The sequence below is a fragment of the Empidonax traillii genome, unplaced genomic scaffold, assembly GCF_003031625.1.
Source record: "Empidonax traillii isolate 1590-97213 ecotype Southwest subspecies unplaced genomic scaffold, ASM303162v1 scaffold717:size860381, whole genome shotgun sequence".
Lineage (NCBI taxonomy): Eukaryota > Metazoa > Chordata > Aves > Passeriformes > Tyrannidae > Empidonax > Empidonax traillii.
The window spans coordinates 486,758-501,391 of record NW_020955910.1 but is presented as its reverse complement, the minus strand read 5'-3'; the positions used below and the strand labels follow the sequence as shown (position 1 = coordinate 501,391).

Genomic DNA, 14,634 nt, shown 5'->3' with positions numbered 1-14,634 from the left:
CCCCAGCTCCCCCCGGCTCCTTCATCTGAGCCCTGGGGACACAGGTGCTGGCAAGGATCGATGGGAACAGCCCCCAGGGCCTGATCCTGACCTGTCTCCCCCTATTGCCACCCTTGCCAGCCTCTCCTCCCCTCCCTTCACCCCCAAGCAGCCCTTTGCCACCAGACCTTGAGCCTTCAAACTCTCAAGCCATAACCCAAGCACCCAGACAGCTGCTGGCACCGGGGCCGTACTGTCTAATCCCACTTCAATTGCAATCCTGCAGGACCAGGACAGCTTCTTTCCTCTCGTTTTGTACGGTGCTGAGCACACTGCCAGCACGGGCTGAACAAAAGCTTCTTGACCTACTAACTCTCGGCTGGCAACATCGTTAACATTGCACTCACCTTCTTTTCTGCTCCTCAACAACCAAATTCGCGGCTGCTGCCAGCGGGAGGCAGATTGGCCTGTGCCTGGTGTGTGCTTTTCGGGATAAAAGGGGAGCCCTAACGGGATGAGCTGTCTCTGCGAGCTGCTGGGACAGCCACGTAACAGGCACAGAACATTCAACTTTGCCCCCTCCTCCCTGATGAGAATCAATGACCGTGGCAAGCACTGCCCGCTTGTCCGCAGGCCCAAAGTCAGGGAGGGTGGGAGCTGCACAGGCACCTGGGTGAGAGATAAATGGGCACCTGGGTGAAAAACACATGGGCACCTGAGAGATATATGGGTATCTGGGTGAGAGATAAATGGGCACCTGAGTGAGAGCTGCACAGGCACCCATGTGAGAGCTGCATGGGTACCCAAACAAGACCTATATGGGCATACAGGTCAGAGCTGCACGGGCGCCTGGGTGAGAGATAAATGGGCACCTGGGTGAGAGCTGCACAGGCATTTAAACAAGAGCTGCAGAGGCACCTGGGTGAGAGCTGCACAGGCACCCAAGGTGAGAGCTGCACAGGCATCCAAACGAGCTTCACAGGCACTTGGGTGGGAGTAGCAAAAGCACCTGGGCAAGAGCTTCATGGGCACCCAGGTGAGACCTGCACGGGAACCCAAACGAACACCTGGCTGAGAACCGCACTGGCACCTGCATAAGCCATCACAGGCCTCCTGCGCGGTGCCGGTGCCGTCCTTGCTGCGTGGCCGGAGCACGGCTTGGGCGGTACCGGGCCGGGGAGGGCAGCAGGTGCACATGGGGCACCGGGTACCGATCGCCCCTGGGCCTGCTGCGCCTGCGGGCACAACCCGCGGGTTATTCCCAGCGGATTCGCCGAGCCCCGCGGTGGCACCGGCGGGAGGAGGAGGAGGAGGAGGAGGGGGGCGGGATCCACCCCCGGGCTCCCCGCGCTGCCCCGGGCCGGGCCCTCCCTCCTCCCTCCCGCCCGCAGCCCGCCGGTACCTGGCCGTAGTCCAGGCCGCCCAGCCCCTCGCAGCACTCCCGCGGGAAGCGCCGGGCCCCGCCCGCCGCCGCCTCCTCCTCCCGCCGCCCCGCGCCCGGCCCGGGCCACCCCGCCATGGCCGCGGCCGAGCGCGGGGCCCGCCGAGGCGCTGCCGGGAGCTGCGGTCCCGCCTCCCCGGGAGGAGCCGCGCCGGGGCCCGGGGCCTGCGGGATGGGCACGGCGCTGACCTGACCTCCCCTCCGGCCGCGGGTGCGGGAGCGCGTCCGGCCGCGCCGGGAGGGAGCGGGGGCGGCCCCGCGGCCGGGCCCGCACTTCGACCCTGCCCCGGGGCCGCACCGGGCGGCTGGAGCGGGGCTGGGAGTGGGACAGCCCCGGGGGGAGAGAGGGCGAGAACTGAGGGGGCACCGCTGGTGAGACAGGCACTGCCAACCCCTGCCTGCCCCCTGCCCGTTCCTGCCCTGTCTCCTGCTGACCTCTGCTCGACCCCTTTCCCATTCCCTTTTGTCCAGAGAAGCTGTGGCTGCCCCGTCCCTGGAGGTGTTCAGAGTGAGGTTGGAGCAACCTGGTCTGGTGAAAAGTGTCCCTGCCCGCGGAACGGGGTTGGAACTAAGTGATCTCTTAGATCCCCTCTATTCCCTTCCCAAACCGTTCTGGGATTCTGATTCCATGATCCCTGCCCTGGCCCCTGCCCAACCCCTTTCCATCCCCTGCCTTGCCTCTGTTCAGCGCTCCCACCAGAGCCAGGAGCTGGGAAACAACTCCAGTGGCTCCCTGGCACTGGAAATTAAATGTTGCTTGACGGATACTTGTCATTTCAGGGCAAAATGTAAAGCCATCAAGTCTGGATGTATTTTAAGGACAGTTCATTGCAGCCGTCTCCCTTCAGGCAGTGTGGTATATTTTTAATTGCTGTTATTATTACTGCTCATTATTTCTCCTCTGTGCTCCTCTCTGGGATGTTTGTGGTTGATGCACCTCATGGGCTGCAGTCCCGAACCCACCTGTGCCTGGGAAATCAGGTAGTATCATCCCTGCAGACCTCTGAGGGTCTCTGCTTTTGCTGACCCTGCTTTGCCAGGAAATAAATTTTCTTCAAAAAAGAATTTGGTGTGAATGAGCTGGGGAAGGGATGGGACATCCAAGCGCTCATGCCCTGACAGGTACTGAAAGCACGTGTGAACGATGGCTCCCAAGGAGCCTTCCCCAGGAAAATGGCATCCTTGGAGGATATGCTTCAGCAGAGCCAGGGGATCCCAGCTCAGCTCTACAGGAAACTGGGGCTTTCCTGGGTTCTGCTGCTCCAAACAGCTCGCTGCACCAGCACACCCCCACCTCCCTGCAGGCTTGGGGTGCTCACACAGGGCCTGTCAAGCACATTCACAGTATGAACTGGGCTGGTTTGGGGTGAGGCACTGTGGGTGGGAGCAACATTCCCCCTGGATGACCTCCAGCTGCTTCTGGCCTCTTCTCCCTCGCGGTGGATGATTCTGCTGTGCCAAGCGTGTAATTATCGGCTCTGCCATCTCCCAGGCTGGGCCGCAGGAGCAGGTGGGAGGATGTTTGTTCTGTGAGTCCCACCAGCTGGGTGCTGGGAGCGGCAGGAAGGGCGATGGGGACGTGGTGGGGAAAGCAATGAACGTCCCCTCCTGGAGGGAATTAGCAGGGAGGAACCTCCAAACTGTCCTCCCGGCTGCAAGGGGAAGATGTCCTGGTGATGCCAGTGCTGCCAGCTGGGAAAGGACAAGGATGTCGTGGCACAGCTGGAGGAGGAATGGGTCTGGCTGAGGGATGGAGGATGGTGAGGAGGTGCAGAGGGATGAGCTGTCTCACTGGCTCCTTGTTTGAGGCCAGCAGAGCTGAGCTGTCGCAGACACATCTGTCCTGTCACCCCAGTGGAGGCATGTGCTGCAGGACCCAGTGTCCTACCACCATCTCAGCAGCATTTAGGGCAAAGAATGAGCTCTCACACCATTCCCACTGCCAAATCCCCTGTCCAGGGAAAATTTTCCATGTAAGAGGGAAAGGGGATGTTTGTGTCAGCAGGGCCCCTCCATGCTGGCCTTCATCCCACCTTAGATAGATCCCTGCAGCTGTGAAGGAGACAAAGAGGGCTTTCTGCACGGGATTTTTCTTTGTGTCCCCATCCCTCCCCTTCTCCCCGTGGTGTGCCGTTTATCCAGCTCTCCGTTTCCAAGCACTGAGGGCATTGCCCTCAGCTGTGCCAAATCTGTTCTCAGCTTGAACTCCCCAGTGCCCTTTGAAATCCCACCGTGGTCCCAAGAGGTCACCGGTGAATATGGAGTTGCATCAGTCCGGTCAAGGATACTACATGTGTGTTAGCAGGACACTGGCTTGGCGAGATGCAGTTTGCTCAGGAGCATTTCAAACCCAACCCAGGGAATTCCCAACATGTGGAAATCCAGGGCAGGGAGTGCTCCTGGGTGGGTTTTCCTTAGGAATAGGACATTGGTCAGAAAACCGCATCCAGGTAACTTCAGCACAGAGGGTCATCTCTCCTTACAAGCTCAGGAGAAAGTTTCCAAGCCAAAGCATTGATTTCCTTGCTGAAAAGAAAAATAAAAAATGAGGGATATAAACCACACATGGCTTCCACTCTCCACAGGAGACTCTTGCTGCCATCCTCTGATTGCAGGACATGCTGATGAACTCCCCTGTTTACCTGGGGCTCCTGTAACTGCCCCCTCATCCCTCACTCCAGCCAGATGAGCCAGGCTTTCTGGCTATCTCCAGTTATCCTGGAAGGGCCACTTTCTGCTGGCAGTCTCGGTTTCTCGTATCTGAGCTTGCAATCCCACCCCAGCTTTGTCCCTTGCTGACAGAAGTCCTATGGGCACAGCATGGATCTGGGGCCTTTTTCCCATTCTTTTGTGCCACCTTTCCTGTGTTGTGGTCCCCATGCCCTGAAATAAAGCTGATCCCTGTGGGTTTTACACTTGCAAACCTGCAAGGGCCTGGACTGGTGGCTTGTGGAGATCAAGGACGGAGCATTGAAACACACGGTGAAGGACAACAAATAGTGCTGGAGCACAGAGCTGAAACCTTGGGGAGAAGCAGCAAAATTGCAGCTACTCTTGTGTCCTCCATCAGATAACGCGCTATCACCAGCGGTGCTATGCTGCAATCCAGACCTGCAATCCTGGTGGAAATCCTCTAGTGTTTGTGCTGGAGGTTAGCTCTATTTATTTTCTGATGAATGATTTACTCGAGTAATTGGCACACAGCTCCCCTATTACAGATCATAAAGAATTAATCACGAGATTTTCAATGTTCCCCTATCAATTTTATTAGGCTTGATTGAACGCGGTGGATTGGGAGCATATGGTATGTGAGGCAGACTCTGCTCCCAGTTACACCCTGGTTATGCTGAGGACTCGCTCAGTTGCTGATCCCTGTAAATTGAGAGAGGCATCTGCTCCTTCCCTTGTTCCCATGCCCTCCCTGTTCCTTGAGTTCCCTTAAATACCAAGGGATGCAGAGAACAACCAACACCACCTCCATGTACCTAAATTCTCCAAAAGCCTGAGATGCTCCCAAACTGGCAGCCAAGCTGGGAAAAGGATGCTTTGCTTCCAGCTTGTCCATGGATCAGCATGAGCCAAAAACCAGAGCCAAGTGCTTGGGAGCTCAGGATCTGCCCCTGCGAAGGGGCCGTGTCACGGCGTGGGAGGCTTGTCAAAGCTGAGGATGCCTGTGTTGGCGTTGGGGCATCGTGCCAGGCAGGTTTGCCCACGGGAAATGCTTTCTGGGAAGAACTGGCAAAAAGAAGTCCTAACACCTGCAGGAAGAGAATGACACGTCCCTGCCCCGAACCAGCAGCGCAGTGTGATTCCCTGGAGCAGAAACCTCTTTAAAAGCCACATCCCCTGCGTGGTTCCCCTCATGCGGAGAACCAGGAAAACCTTCAAAATTTCCATGTGGAAGGCTCACAGTCCTTCCCTTGCTCTTCGCCTGTGGGTGTTGTTATCGTGCAGAGTCGTGATTCAGGGAAGGGGACGGTGCAGGGCCCTGCTCCAGCCCGTGGGCAGCACTCACCTCACTGGGAGCTGCTCCTGGTGTGCTCCCAGTAACTGCACCAGTATCTCAGTAGGAATTTACAAGAGGGAATGGGAACTTTGGGAGCTACTTGCATAAGCCCAGCTTATCCAGAACCAGGCTCGCAGAGCAGCCAGTCTGGCACAGCTACAGCCCCTCTCCCCATCTGCTGCCTCGAGCAGCTGCACTGAAGGGCACTGAGAAGTTATTGCCAGTAACTCTTGGCAGGAGCCAGCAAGGCAATGTCCCTCCGTGAGAGCCAGCCTGGGGAGGGAAAATCAGGAATGCAGCAGAGAACAGAGCAGGATCTGGCTGTTACAGCCAGAACATTTTGTGTTCACATGGTCCTGGTTTGAGAGCACGGCGGGCAGGACCTTGCACAGGGGTCTTGCCCGGCATCATTGTGCCCAATTGCCCAGGGCTGCCTGTTCTCTGCCCTGCCTGTGCTGCCTGCACCTGAACCAGCTCTGCATGGTATTGGCATGTCCTAGCTTATGGGTGAACATCCCTTGCCAACCCCCTGGCTCTGGGGGTCCCCTGCTGACCCCAGGTACACCTTACACTGAAGCTCTGGAGCACCCCGTGGGTCTCACCCAGGTGCTCTGCCCTGGCACAGCCACAGCTTGCATTGCTTTAACCCAGGGCATTGTGCCCTCGTCACACATCAGTGGGGAGAACCACGGAGGGGCAGACACGGAGGCATAAGGTGCATTTTTCCAGCCTCAGCATTTCCAGTGAGCTCCAGTGCCCTTTGGAGCCACACGTGTGATGGGCTCGGTGGGAAGGGGCAGGCTCCCTCCTAAAGAAGCCGTGCTGTCAGAGGAGCTTCCCGATATCTGCACTCTGAGCCTTGTGGAGATAACATTTAGGGAAGGATTCACACAGCTTCCCTGCTCCCTAAGGCCACGTTCATCACCAGCATGTCTCTAATGAAGCGGAGGCTTTGCTTTCTGGGATCAATGAATCCACTGATCGTGACCTGTCTGCTAAGTGGGAAATCAGGTCTCTCCCTCCCCGAACTCATCTGAGCTGGGCTCAAACAGCAGGTTCTGTCCCCAGGGTACTCTGTGTCGCTTAATTGCAAACCCTGTGTCTGATTAGAGAGCAGCAGTGAGGGTGTGCAGAGGTACTGCAGCCCATCAGAGTGGCGGCTGTTCCCTGAGCCTGGGAGATGGCTGCAAGAAGGGAGGACATTTTGGGACTCCAGGAGGGTGGAAATCCCCCAGCTTTCCCTTCTCCAAAAGGTCCTGACTCTGCACAGCTGGCTGGAGGGTTTACTGCCAATCTGTTCTGCCCCCAAAGCCCTAAATCCCCCAAACATTTTAAATCCCTCCAAAGTACCTTTCATTGGGACAGATGCTATTAGAGAAGCTGGGGCTTCCCAAAGCAGGAGGCAGCTGAAAAGGTCACTGCTACCGTGGCCCCTGGCCCCTGGCTTGACTCATGTTGGGGGTGGGAACAATCTCCAATGCCCCTGGGTCCACCCAAACAGGCTGAGCAGCTTCCCCTGTCACTTCCTGCACCTCCAGGTCCTCTGTGCACCTACAAACCACCTCGTGCACCCCCAGTGCATTTACCCATATCATACAAGATGCAGAGGGCTGAACCAGCCTCCAGAAAAAATTCCTGCACATCATCAGCCCAGGGATATGGTGCATTGCTCCAGAGACATCCAATTAGGGTGTCCCCATTAGCCGAGCAGCCAGATTTTGGATGCCGAGCCATCCAGATGCCTCATGCTCGGCACAGCAGGGATGATAGAGGGAGCTGAGTCACTGCACCCAGCATCTCCTCCACGGCCATCTCTCATCTCTCACTCCACTGGCGACCAGCTTTTCCCAGGCAATCAGCCTTGCTCTCAGACGTGACACGCAGGAGGCCTGTGGGGAGAAAAAAAAAAAAACCCTCACTGAGGACTTGGAGGGGGGAAAAGCCTGGAAGTGGAGGCTGCTTCGTGCTGCACGTGACAGCTCCCACAGCAGGTACCTGATCCCAGTGCTCAATGCCACAGAGGGCTGGGCTCAGAGCCTATACGGGGCATCAGCCTTTCCCTGAGTGGCCTCTAAAAGCTGTGGGGATGTGCTCTGCCTCTGAATCCACACGAAAAAAACCCTGGGCAAGGGCTGACGTGCTTATCTGGGACGAAAACACACACTTGTGGGGGCCAGGGAAGAGGCTTCCATGGGGGCAGGCAGGTCTGTCCTGAGGAACCACAGAGTCCGCTATAAATACCTCCTCAGAGCATCACTCCCCCTCCTCTTTGATGTTTTCCTGTTATTTACTTCAAACCCACTCCCGCCGCAGTTATTTTTATCTTATCTCTTCTTTCCCCTCTGCTTTTGTGCCTGTTTACGAGCTGCATCACAGAAGCATTTCAAAAGGAAGATTGGAGGATGGTCACAGCCCCTGAGAAGGGGGTCAGGGACCCCAGGAAGGAGGTTGAGGACCTGGAAAGAAGGTTGGGGATGCTGGGAGCACATGATGAGCAAGAGCTCTGCTCTTGCATTCCACGGGTGGGGGACACAGCAGCCCCTGGAGCAGGGAGGTCCTCCAGTCTGGGCATTGTGCATGCCCCAAGCTGGTTTGATATTAAAAGAGAAGGAGTGGAGAAGCTCAGCAGAGCCTTTCCCACCTTCTCCTTGCTGCATCCCAGGGGCTTTCTGCTCTACTTCCACCCAGCCTTTGGCCAGACACTTTCCTCTGTCAGGATGAACTGGTCCCACTTGGCTGCAGCTCAGACCAAGCTCTGTCAGCTCCTGGCACAGAGAGTTCCCCATGCCATCCCTGAAACAGTGGCTGCTCATAAGGCAGAATGTTCTCATGGAGCTGTGGTGAGCAACCAAAACTACCCCCCAGTGTGGGAATGGCATCTCCTGCTGCTCTCTGGATTCAACCTTTGTTGAATTTGCAGGAAATTGATCTCCCTGTGATGCCAAACCGCTGCCAGAGCCAGAGGAATCCAGGCAAGCAGCTCAGAAATTAATGAAAGTGGAGGTGATGTGAGCAGTCAGACACAGATGAACTTAATTCCCTTAAACAAATTAAAAATACATCACTCCTCACCACCGTGAGTCCTGAGCTGCAGTGGCAGGAGGGGAGGGTGAGCCATGAGTGCCTTGGCCCTTCCCCCTCCCTCCCCCAAATTTAGTAACCAGGTTTTGCTGCCATAATCCTCCCTGGAGGCAGACTGGGAGCTGGGTGCCTTTGCTGGGTGCCATTCCCGAGGGTCAAGTGGTTTCGGCAAAAAGAAACTGCTGAAGCCAACTTTTTACCTCTCTTCCTTTACCTTTTCAGCCCAAACTGATCTTTGATCTTAGAAAACAGGGCCCAGAGCAAAAGTTTTGGAGTTTCCCCACCTGAGCCAAAGTACCTTGTTTAAGGTATTTAATCCCTCTGTTGCTAAAGGTGCTGTCCCCACTCCCTCTTCCATTCACCCCTCCTCCCACACCGACCTGGAGGCAACCTTACCCCAGACATCCCATTTGCCAGGGTGTCTGCCTGCAGAATCCCCCACTCGCCAAGAACTGGGATGTTTTTGCAGATCCTCATAAAAAAGGGAAGCAGCTGGGCTGCGGGTCACTGCCTGGGCAGGGGTGTGGGGGCTCTGTGCCAGCCCTGTCTGTCGGGATGGATGTTTTCTGCCGTGGTTTGTTGCTGCTGGTGGGGAGCCCCTGGGACCCTGTTTGGACATCGTCTGCCAGGGAGAAATTAAATCCAAAGGGCAGAGGGGGAAGGAGAGGCTGGAGCGGGGCTGGGAGCATGGGATGGATCCAGCACCCACCAGGCCCATGGCAAGGCGTGGGATGTGGGCACGACACGGGTGGGAGGAGGACAGCCCAGCTGGAAGTGTGGCTGGAGAAGGAATGAGGAAGTTTTACCATCAGAGGGGTTTAGTGATTTCTGCAACGTAGGGAAAACTTTATATCCGAACAGGCTGCTCTTCTCCAAGGTCTGCTCCGGCCCAGACGGGCTGGCGTCCAGGAGAGCCTCCTGGCCTGGATTGCACAGAGGGTCATGGCTGTCCCTGCGGGATCTGCAAGCTGGAACCAGGCAAAGATGGAAGTTGGGCGATGGGAAACCACACTCAGGGGCTGCCGGTGGATCCATGCCAGGGCACGGGGACCCTCTGTGGGAGCCCCCTGCCCGCTGCCAAGGATACTCCGATGGGAAGCGGCTGCCCTGGGCTGGGAAAGCCCTGGATCACCCTATGGATTGGCTGCCCCTGTGCCACCAGAGACCCTGCTGCTGGCTCCAACCCTGGTATCCAGTTGCCTCTCCTCCTCCCTTGGTGCTGGATGGTGTCTGGCCTCGCTCTGGCTGCTGGGGATTGGTGTTGGGCTGAAAACAAACCTTGACTGAGTGGAGAGCGGTCGTGTCCTGCAGCTGTGAGGGACACACAGGACAACTCTAACTGGGGAGAGAAATTTCCTCCATCTCCTGTGGGGACAGAGGCAGGATCCAGCCGCTTTGCAGCACATCAGTGCAGGACCTAAGGGTGCAGTGGGTGCAGGGGTGGGGCTCGGGGCTGCAGCAGCTGCCAAGGAGCATCTCAGGGTTCCATGATCAGCCCCAAAACTGTCCCTGCTGAGTGCCAGTGGAGGGAAGCTGCCTGCAATCCATCATCTCTCATGGAGAGGAAAATAGGCTTGGGGGCATGCGGTATGGGCCCAGGGCACGCTCTCTCTGCTTGGCTAAAATGACACTAATTAAGCCCCTCGCAGTGTGTAAAAGCTATTCCTACAGGGCAGACAATTAACCTTGAAACTTGGCTTTTAGTGCTTGGAGGGGAGCGAATTTTTCATCCTGTTATTTCCCCGTGCTGTTAAGCTAATCCTGGAGACCGCGAGGGAGAAGCGGTGTGACACGTCTGCGGCTCCCAGTCTTGCCAGGAGCGCAGTGTGTGGCCAGCAGCCTCCTGCTCCATCCCTCCCTCACGCCTGTATTTTCATCCACGGTCTCCAACAGCATCATCGGCGCTGGGGAGCGTCGGGAACAAGGGATATGACCAAGGGCACATGGCAAGGTTGGGGCATTACGTGATTATTATGGTCAGAAGTAAACCCAGCCTCCTCTGAGCAAGCCAGACACAGTGCCAGCCTTGCCTTGACTTTTCAGGGAGTTCCCTTGGAGGGACAGCGTGTCCCCGGCTCTCCAAGGCTGTGGCTGCTGGCAGAGAATCGCCCCAGCCCAGCCTCCGTGAGAGACAAACCACTGAAGTTTTGTTTTCTTGGAGGAGAAAGGAAAGGATGAGGGAGGCGGAAAAAGAGAGGAGATTTGGCCCGTGAAGGTCAAACCTTGCTGTGGGGCTGGGGATGTCCCTGGGATGCCCTGTGTCCTCCCAGAGCTCGCAGTTCCTCTCCCCCCCAGCTCCCCTCTCGCCCTCCAAACACAGTGACAGCACTGAGCTTGGGGACAAATGGGGAGAGGAGCTGGTGGCTCGGCCTGATCCTGCCATCAGCAGAGGAGAGAGAAAAGAGAGGATGGATAACCCACAAAACCCCACCGTGGGCTGCCACACAGGCACACCAGCACATACATAAAATGTTTAAGCACTAAAAAAACAACCTGGGGACATTTATCATAACAAGCTGCAAAAAGGTACTGAAACATCACTAAATTGTCCCAGGAAGAGAGTGATTGGAGGGGCCTGAGAGGTGGGTGGTGGTAGGGACAGTGTGTCTCTGTGAGTCCCCCACCTCCAGGGATAAAGATGGAGCATCCTGGTGATGGTGCTGACAAGAAGTAAGGAAAGACGTACAAGATGCACAGCTCTCAGCAGCAATGATGCCATGAGAGAGTAAACCAGCCTTTGGGGTGCCCAGAAAAGATGGGCAAGGCATCCTCCAGAGATGTTTTCCTCACCTCCAGCAACCTGTTCCCACTGGTGGGACCTGCAGAACCCCACGTCAAGCTGAGCACTGGCTGCTCCAAGCCTCGGCACCCCAAAAGAGCAGCAAACCTCCTACCTGAGCACTCCCATGAGTGCTTTCCCAGCTCTAATTGGCCTTTCCATAGGAGCATGGGGGGCTGCAGCACCCCTGGAGGAGCCATTTTCCATGTGGGAGCCATTTCTCTGCAATAGCCTGGTTTTGAACTGCTTTCCTCTTTTTTTTCTTGAGGGGGTGGTGCATTATGGAGGCTGGATAAAGCAACGGAAGGGAGAGCTGTGCTGTAAAAGCCAGTCTGCTGCTAAAGCTGGTGAAAAAAAAAAAATGATGCTGCAAAGTGCCTTTGTAGTTGTTTAGTCATTTGTTAGCCTGGCCAAGGGGTGATTTATGTGGCTGAGCACCAGCTGCAGAACATCACATAGGGCAAAATGCCCTGAGTGTGTGTGGAGACCAGAGGAAGGATCAGGAAAGGAGGATGAGAGAGCACCGAGAGGAAATTTTTTTTCTAGGTGATGTTTTTGGCTTGTCTGCCTCATTCTCCCCTTTACAAAATGATTCTCATCTTCTTCAGGGCTCCCAAGGAGGTAAATTCAGCTCCCACTGCCTTGCAGCTCTTCTCTCCCCAAGAACCGTGCCCACAGAAGACACTTTTCCTGCATCTCTGTCGTTTCTCACATTAGCTTTCATGCTTTAATAAAAAAAGAGAGTAGGGCCTGGGGTAGCAGATGGGACTGGCATCTCCTGCCTGCTGTAAATCACAGAGGAGGTTTTACCTTCCTGGGATGAAGCCGCGCTCCCAGAGCACTGATCCTGCCGGAGTCAGCTGGGGCACAGCCGGCTGCCAGTGCCATCACTGCTCATCACCGCATCCTCCTCTCCGTGAGGAGACAAACTGACCTGCTGCACCTCTTCTGCAGAAGTGGACGGGTCCTAATGGGAATGCTAAATCACAGCCGTGCTTGGGAGCGTCCTTCTGCCGGCATAAATCAGCTCAGCCTGGCTGGAATCGCCGGTGCTGTGCTGATTTACACTGAAGGGGGCGGGGGGGGGGGGGGGTGTGGGGGAGATGCTGGATGGTTCATCTGAGCATCCCTGTCCTCTGAGCGGTGGCAGGAGGCCACAAATCGTCCAGCGGCGATGGAAATAACGCAGCAGCCTGAGCTCGGGCGTAGGGAGGTGGGAGATGTGAGAAGAGGAAGGGGGTTCAAGGTGGCGGTGGGAATGAGTTTTGAAATATGGGATAGGACAGGACAGGACAGGACAGGACAAAACAGAACATTTCAGCTGGAAAGAGCCTACAGTGATCATCTGGTCCCACTGCCTGACCACTTCAGGACTAACCAAAAGCTAAAGCCTGTTATTAAGTGAATTTTCCAAGTGCTTCTTGATCACTGACAGGCTTGGGGCATTGATCACCGCTGTAGGAAGCCTGTGCAAGGGTTTGACCACCCTCTCCAGAAAGAAATACTTCCAAATGTCCAGTCTAACCATCTCTGACACAGCTATGAACCATTCAGAGGTGGGACTTGGTGACCTTGGAGGTCTTTCCAACATCAGTGATCCTGTGATTCATTCCCACTCATCCCATCGCTGCATCCCAGGGAGAAGAGAACTCCCTGGAGACCTCCCAGGCCTGCTGGAGGCTGGGTTTCTCCAGGGTCTTGGGGTGTTCTAGCACGTGTCCCGTTTGTCCTGCAGGACATGGATCGTTCCGGAGCGTGGGTGGCGCAGGACGGGGTGAGCAGGCACCGAGCTCAGCCCTGGGCTGTTTGTGGCCGGGCTAACAGTTCCGAGCGGCTGGTTGCTCCAAAATTGGAAGGGATAAACGCGGAGGGGAGCATGTGCCAGCCAGCTCAGCTGTGACAAACCCAGCGTGAGCGCTTAGCTGTGACAAAGCGCCGGCACCGAGGGGCTCACACTGAGCTGGCGGCCCCGGAGCCGGGACGTGCTTTATCGGGACTCGCAGCTGCGGAGCGGCCGCGCCAGCTCCAGGGAGCAGGGCCTGGATAGGACCCCCTGTGCTGCCAAAAGCCACGGTGTCCCTGGGTGAACAGCAGCTGAACCTGCCCCCAGCCCAGAGGGGAAAAAAACACCTGCAGCCCTGCGGGTTGCATGCACCCCTCTAGGTGACTGCAGAGTTGAGGTGCATACATATAGAGCCTGCTGTGTGAAAGAGTGGTGATTTAGGCTAGATGTAAGGGAGGTATTTTCACAGTCAGGGGGGTAAAACACTGGCACGGGTTGCCCAGAGAAGCTGTGGGTGCCCCTTTCCCAGAAACATTCATGGTCAGGTTGGATGGGGCTCTGAGAAACCTGATCTAGTTAGAGGTGTCCTTGCTCATTGAAAGGGGGTTGGGCTACATGACCTTTAAAGGTCCCTTCCAACCCAAAGCAGTCTATGATTCTCTTTTTTAAGGATTGTATTACCTGCACGTGCTGAGGTGGACTGGGACTGGGGGAAGATCCTGACCTCCCACATGGCGTTTTGTGCCTCGATGGTGCAGGACAGGCTGTGGGACCAACAGCAGCTTGGTGTGGGAGCGAGGGCTTCTGCTCTGCACAGGGATATCTTGGCAAGCTGGGTGCAATTCCCAAGGATAAAATTTGTCATTGTGCCAAGGACAATGCCTGGGAGAGAGCCAGGGCTGCTCTGTGTCACACTGCCTGTCTCTTTGATCTCCCACGCTGGGCTGAACTGCTGCCTTCCACCAAAACCCCCATGATGGTCATTTGACCTATATTTATCCCCCCCCATTCCATGCTGCAGAAAATCCAGAGCAGCCTCTCCTCAAAGTGTGAGCACTTTAAACAGCGCAAGCCCCAACGTGCTCCCCTAATCAGAGACACACCAACAGGCACACAGGCAGGATGCAGCTACCAGGACTCATTTCTATCCCCCACGCTGGGTTCCCAGGTCATAGCAATACCTGCAGCAGAAACACCTCCTTGCCTTAAGCAGCCTGTTTTTATCCCAAGACAGTGTTTGTTTAGTGGATTGTGATTCTAATTCAGCAGATGGCACCAACAGCTGCCAACTCTGCATCTTATCTCCCCCCTAGCAGGCGGCATTGACCCGATCTGACCCTGCACAGGGCTCAGCCTGGCACCCAAGGCTGTGTGGGTGAGGATGTCCCCTGGCAGGACCCCCAGTGGGGTCTGCACCTAGGCAGCTCTCAGTCAGGCTGGGAGTCCTGGGAGCCAGAGGATGCTGTAGCCCACCCAGAGGATGCTGCAGCCCCCCTGAGGGAGGCTGCTGTCCAGGCTCTGCTGCCCCGCTGCTGCCAGGGGCTGCCCCAAAGCTGGGCAGAGGC

The 14,634-nt window shown here is 56.3% G+C and overlaps 1 protein-coding gene across 2 annotated transcripts in view; it reads right to left on the bottom strand.

Annotated features, from left to right (window-relative positions):
- PEMT (phosphatidylethanolamine N-methyltransferase) overlaps positions 1–1,453 on the bottom strand; it is a 39,958-nt gene extending 38,505 nt beyond the window's left edge. The window contains exon 1 of one of the 2 annotated variants that reach the window (XM_027900302.1): positions 1,382–1,453. The gene's annotated coding sequence lies outside the window, so the exon portion shown is untranslated. Of the gene's footprint in view, positions 1–386; positions 571–1,381 lie in introns of those variants that run through there. The other variant, XM_027900301.1, reaches the window with a different exon arrangement.
- Between the last annotated feature and the right edge of the window lie 13,181 nt (positions 1,454–14,634).